Here is a 7361-nt window from a genome sequence, read left to right as displayed (position 1 = left end):
TTTCTTGTTCTTCCCATTCTGCCAACATTGTGTGAATTCAGCAAACCGCTATAAATACATACCACAATAAAAATAGGCTACATTTCTGCTGCTACAGGGCTGGAAGTGGGCTTAACCACCTTGGAGTATTGCATTAACACTATACAGCTGCAGCAACTGGATGTTTTCCCCATTTTTCACATGGCATGAAAGCATTAGCTATTTGCTAGCTAGCCTAGTAGCAAAAAATGTAGATTGCTGTAATTTAGATGAAGGATTGTGTATTTGCATATCTAAGAATACACTTATGGTTGAAAAAACATATTTTTTCTTAGTATCACAAGTATAACATGCATGCAGTCACATACTGATATTTCTGGCTGGTTAAAGATGAAGTTACTCACTCAAGTCTGCGCCTGCATGCTAAAGTACTGTAGCATGAACATAAAGTGGCAGGTCCTTTACAGCTGTGGTCTCGTATCCCAAGGCTTTCTGCTAAAGACCACGGGTGGCTTTCATTATGACGACACAAAGCACACATTGCCGATCAATACCAAGCTGAGTGGTTCTGCTGAATGTATCAAAAACAAATGCTTTCTCTGTGGGAATATAAATGCATATGGTTACATATTTGATACATATGGTAATATGAACATTTAAAGATGAATATCTGAATGTGAAGACACTAGCCACTGCATACCCCTCTTTAGAAAGTTGTGTTGGGTCAACACACGGAGAAGAGGCTCAAAAATAATCGAAAATGAATGTAAAAAGCAGGAAAGCAGGCACTAGACAACACATTACCAAAAAGAAGAGCTAGATATAAAAGCAGGAATACAGAGAACAGGTTAAAAAAGAAAAAAAGAAATGGTGATTCATCAGTCCATTGGGAATGACCACGGAAGCACAACCGAACATGAATATTGGATGAAGGAAGACGGTCTGGGATGAGACCACCCACTGAATTTTAACGGTGAAGGCTGAGCAGGAGTGACATTAGAGGTCGTGCTGTCAAATGCCGTGACAATGACACCGTCCTAGAGAGGAAATAACGGGCTGTACCTGCCTCAAGACTAAAGGTGTAACTCCAAATGTTTGTGCAGACTGTTTTTACAACATTTAGGTAATAAAATGAGTGTCATAATCCAGTAACATGCATAGATTATGATGTAATAGAAAGGAAGGTATCCTTATGTTTTTGAAAGGGGCATTTTGAAACATGGTTTGGGTGTGACTCTTGCTGGCATTTTGACACTTCTTTGAACTAGACGATCTGCTTTTGGGCCACAGGATGGATCTGTGAAGGAACTACAAGCAGCAACAATCACTATACTAAGTCTGATAATGAGACATCAATATATCAGTCAATCAATCAATCAATCAATCAAAGACTTGATCTTCACTCAATAGAAGGAAATCACCATTGAAGCACACTTTAGAGAGGTAATTAGCTAATTAGATGCCATCACAGCACCATTTACTTTGTATATCCGCAGAGAATTCAGGGGTTTTCTCAGTCAGTGCCCATTACAGCCTAACTTTAAGAAGCTCATTTAATGGCCACCAGGTGCAAGCTCTTGGGTACATGTGAGTAAATACATAATAAGGTTTGAATGTACATCTTATCATGCTACAGAGTAATTCAGTGGTTCCCAACCTGCATAAAATAAAATATAAATTGTATTTTTTTTTTTAAATGTTTTAAAACAAAATAACAATAACAATATTATAATGGTTTAAAAAACTCCATTCATTGTTGTTTTCTTTTCACTGTGATAAGCCAATTACATTTATTACATACATTGTACACTTGTTTGCTATCTTAGGCTGACTGTGCACTATAACATAACATCCATGGCAAAAACTGGGGTATCGAAGTGAATAGCTGGTTAGTGACTGTTCAATCATTATCATGAAAACAAAAAGTGCTCTGAGAACAAATTATTCGGCTCTGTATTGTTACAGGGTTGGATGTGGGCAGCCAACATTTTTGAGATCTTCAAGTGGGCCATGAGTTGGAAACGGTTGGGAACCACTGGAGTTATTAAATCGAGAGGCTGTGTGAAACATAAACTGTACATTTCAATTTGAGCTTCCATTAGTATTTTTTGTCATTAATGAACTCTGCATAAAATGCAACTGGATGTTTCACTGGACTGAAACTAAGTTTACACAAACGTATTTTGTAAATGTCGTTTGGAACTTTAAATGCTACAGAATCTTCTATTCTTCTACTCTGGGCTTAAAAACGTAATGCAAAAAGAAAGGATGAGTATTCAGGCTGGGAGTGAGGAGTGCCAGTTGGTTTCCAACTGACTGGATTCATTCTTGTACAAAAAGCCACCAGTTGAGCACAAAAACACAAGCTGCCTTGCTTAATTAAAGGAGCTGGCCATTCTTTTCCAGAACATGAACATGTCAAAATAAAACTGAAAAGCTCTTTTAGTCATGTGCTCGGAGCAATTTAATAGACTTCATTTTCTATTAACTTATCACAATTACTGACATTTAATGTTGAGTAAATTAGAAAACCAAATGTCTCTTCTAGTGTCTGTCCTTATTCAGTGATGTGGTATGATGGGGTTTTTATTATTAACTGTAGTGTCTCTGTCTGAAATTTCAAAGTGTCTTCATTAATTAATTATTTCAATCTCTTTATGTAATACAAGTGTTATTATATGGGATACCACCGTTTAAAAATGTACAGTATACATACTTTATAAAACTGTGAACAAATGTAGATGCAGAATTTCCTGGTTAGAGTGTTGAGGAATTTCATTTTGTCCTAGGCCAAAGAGATAGTTATGTTACACACATGGGGTTTACACATAAAACTCCCTAGTCAATGGAACAAAGCTGATTTATGGTATTGCATGTTTTTGTTTTGAGGCATATTACTGCTTCATTAAATGTTCCTGTTAGATTTCTACTCTTATTTGATTGGATTCAAGTATAAAAGCATCAGTTCAGTCAGCTAGAGCTGAATAAAATCTTAATGCATGTAGAATGTGTACAGAGATGACATTGCGTCTAGATTCTGACCTTGTCACTCCCCACTAAGAGGCACCAAACTTAGCACCGCGGGGAATGGGGAGTGACAAAATGATGTTGTGGATTTACTGTACGCTGCAGTGACAGGAAGTCAATCGACAGCCTAAACTGTTTTGCAGCCTTCTCTTTATTTACATTAAGGTGAGGTCTCATCTTGATGTTACTGCAATTTTCAAAAATATTCCCTCTGTTCTATAAATGACTTAAGGTAAATAACCTCTCTCACATATGGTCTCACTGATGCCAATGAGATCAGATGTGCAGATCTTACCTTTTGTGTACAGGGCTAACTGTTATGGGTGACAATATACTGTATTTAAATGGTAATTACGGACGTCATCTCATAGTCAGAATGTCTCAGCACTGCAAAAAAACTCTATGAATAAATCACCTGATTGCTCCAGTGGTTGAAGTGCTTTAAACTTTTAAAAAAAATTGAACAAGATGCGATCATATTACTCTCTCGTATGAGTTAAAAAGTTCAGAAAATCAATAAAATATTTTCTAAAAAAGTTTTATCTTCCACAATGTCATGTTCCTGCAGCAACAACACAGATATTAAGTTCAACTGCAAGACACAGATGCTGAAGCAGATTCTGCTTCAAACAAGCGATTACTATCAACAGACACAGATGGCATTTCTTTGATGGACAGCCTCACAAGAGAGTGGCAATATCTGCAGCCACTTACGGTTTATAAGATAAATCTTATTTCTGTTGCCAACTGCTGGTTCATTTGATGATGATGATGATGATGATGATGATGATGATGACTGCATATTGCTGTGCTGTTCCATAGCACTGTTATCTGTTGTTACTGAGATGACACCAGTGTTTGTTCAGTATTGAAGGGGGCTCGAAGACTGTACAGTCCACCAATGAGACAGCTATTACATTACTATAAACTCTATGCTTTGAATTATAGTATAGGAGGATGGTATTCCACATCATAAAGAAACAAAGAACTCAAAAAGACATTACGCTATTTTAGATTGTACATGTGTATCCCGTGGCTCTGACAACTAGTTACTGTACATGCCGAAACCTGTTCTACATCAACAAAACATTGCTTTTGACTATACTCATGGGAAATGAAACCCTAAATTCTCTTATAGAGCCTCTTGTATGTTCAGTTTCGGTCTGTAAAAACATTTAACACCCGGCTTTCTGGCACAATGAAGCCACTTGGGATGACGTTGGTATTTAGTCATACTTGGTCTCCAGGCTGTGCTGGATTACGCTTAAGGCTCTTTGTTTTAGGGGGGCTTTTACTAATTATGCACCACAAATTACACCAGTAAAAGGGACTGATCAATTTACACAGGAATTCAAATTTGGTTTTGGGTTTCATACATTAAAAGGGATTTATCCTGCTACCAGAAGACTGACATCAGTTTACAGTACACAAGTAACAGTAAGGATGGCTGATATGCATCTACAAACATATTTGATCTGTCGGGTTCAACTACAGCCAAAAAGAGCTAAACCTTTTTATTATGATTCAGTCATAAAAAAAAGTTCAGGTTTGAATGTCTGTTGACAGCAAAAAGCTGACTCTTTTCTTCCTTCCATACTGAGCTGTAACTGTGGCTGGAAAGGTGACTATTTTTTACAAAACAATTACATCCCATGGAGAGATTTGTAAGAATCTCAAGTTTATCTTCTGGCAAGGAGTGAATGCTACTTCTCCACTATCCTCTCTCTGCAGGCTATGCTGTCTGCCAACTTATTGGCGTTTTCATTAATAATGGTGTGAACTTTTTTTTTCTTTTTCTTTTTTGTCTCAGGGCCAGACGCCTCCAGAGGCCACCATGTTGTAGTCAGAGATAAACGTACAGTGCCTTGGCTCAAGTGTTCGGCTGAAACCGTTCTACTGGGCTAGTAAATGGAGTGTGGGTGACAATAGGTTCCTCTACACCTGAATGTGCACAGATGCACAAGCATTGTGTCTGTGTGCATTTAGTTATAGATAAACCTTAGCATTGCTGGCTACTCTACATCACATAAATGTCTGTGTTTTGCCAGATTGCTGAGTACATTAAAGGAGATCAACTAGAAGCAACAGGTGAAGGGTGAATGGTACTTAACTGAGAGACAGGACACTGCTTCAGTAAGCACTTTAGCACGTTAATTAGCACTTTCAATTATAATGACATGGTGTTTCATTATTCAGCAAGCTGCAATAACTAAGAAAGTAAAGTAAAGTTTGAAATAGGAATCGGGCAGGCAATGCAGCTATCTCCAAGCGCTCTTTGTTAAACAGAAATCATGTGCAGTGTTCTTCGTTTTCACAGTGAGTTTGCCAAGCAGCTAGCACAGACTGCAGTAAGGCACTGTGCTAAGAAATAAGCTGTGTCTAAATTCAGGGGCCTCATCCAAAGAATGGCCACAATCCCCATAGTCTCCCATGTTAAAATGCCCAACTTTACAGCAGAATCATGCATAACTGAGGGTGTGGCTACCGAGTGACAGGTGGGTGAGCATATGCTTGCCACTAAATGGCATGTACCTGGCATCTCAGCTTTGCCCATTTTGGGATAGCTGGGAGTTAGACAGAGTCAGGCTCTGACAAGATGGCGACTGTGGAGCAGCCCACTGTCAGCTTCAAAACCGCTCTTCAGAAACCTATGGGTGACATCACGGAGGCTAGCTCAATCCTTACAGTTAGTTAGAACCAGGCTAATTTAAATTAAATAGATTGTTTTTCAAACACTAGTATAACCATTGTTTCAACGCTTTTTCAATTACTGCATTTCAAAGTGTTGTTAGGACCAGTTTCACACTGAAGGAGTCATTTATATGCTGTTGTAATTCTGATTAATTATGATATGAAGTACAGAAGAAAAAAATCCTACACTTTCCTGTCGCCATGAAAAATCTTCCATATCTTTAAAAGATTCTATGATCGTAGTTCTACTGTCAGTGTATTGTTACTCATAGCATGGCTAATCGTTATCAGCTGCTTGTTGTATTTATTACAGATAACTCAAGTGTTATTCTTCCATGGCACTTACTGTTTGTCATGAATTGGAGCATTAACTATATAAAATTAAATGTAAAATAGAGAGCAATATAGACTAATCATAGTTGCTGACGGCTCAGTCTGAGCCTGGCGAGGTGTGTGTGTGTGTGTGTGTGTGTGTGTGTGAGGCTGGGTTGCAACACTGAATACATCCTTGCCCTTTCAGAATCTCCAGTAACGAAATAATTATGAACCCCTTCACATCATGCTCGAGTTGGTCTGATGACTCTGCATATTTTGACAGTGATCCGGTCCAGTCGCTCGCAGAGATTCGGTGATGAGGCCCTGACACTCTAATAGTGTGTAAGGCAATAAAAATCTGAGGGAGACATGGTAAGTAACTCTTGTTGGTGTTTGATTCCATCATGGGAGACGAGGTTGAAAAAGCAGTCAGGATGAAAACACAAAGCGTGAACGGGAATAAACAAAAAGGCGTGGTGCAAGAGGTTGCAGTAAACTGTTTGAGTGCAGCCTTGACATGCCCCACCTCTACATTCATCAAGTCATCCACCGATCCCAAGCTCTGCTGCAAATACCATTCCCATTTCCATTTTTATGTTATCTGGATGAACAACTCCTGTGAAAATGAGTTGACAGGATCACAGAGGGAGACTTTGATTGAAATGCCACCAAAGCAATCAGTTGTTACAGACTACCATATTAAGGCCTTAGGTGTTTGAAAATAATTATGGCTGGAAGGCTGACTCTTTCTGAACTATTGAACAAATTTGATTGAAAGCCCTTTGCATCAATAGCAGGCTGCCATGCGAAGTGTCCCAAAGCCATGAGAAAAGGTGTTTGTGTGAGTGTTTTTGTAAAAGCAATTTCAACACTGACTCCACAGCTTCCTCTTGGTGATTATCCGCCCAACTGTCGACCAATATGCTCCAATGTGAGGCAAAGCTTTAACAAGAACATGTCGTTTTACACACATTTACACATTTGTTGTAAATGAATCTGTTTTTTCTCTCAAACCTAACCGATTTAGGGTCGCATTGTTTAATACATCATAGTACACAAGTGTTTTAGCTACTTTTTTGTTTGTATTTTTGACAAATGACGGATTCTTTTGTGTTGATCTTCTTCCTGGACTTACCTCTATCCCTTAATTTGTTTTTCTTTGTCAAGGGTTGTTATTAATGGTTATTGATGTTGAGAGAACTGTGACCTTTTATAATTGTAAAGGGATGATGCCAATGGGGCTTTTCACAACCTTATTAATGGCTGACTTAGATTCATAGTTTATCAATATGGATTTTAGAGTTGTGGTTTTTTTTATTTATGTGGAAAGGATGACACTCACTCTTTCA

Source organism: Seriola dumerili, unplaced genomic scaffold (genome assembly GCF_002260705.1).
Source record: "Seriola dumerili isolate Sdu_G_001 unplaced genomic scaffold, Sdu_1.0 BDQW01000538.1, whole genome shotgun sequence".
Lineage (NCBI taxonomy): Eukaryota > Metazoa > Chordata > Actinopteri > Carangiformes > Carangidae > Seriola > Seriola dumerili.
Note: the sequence above shows the minus strand (reverse complement) of the source record.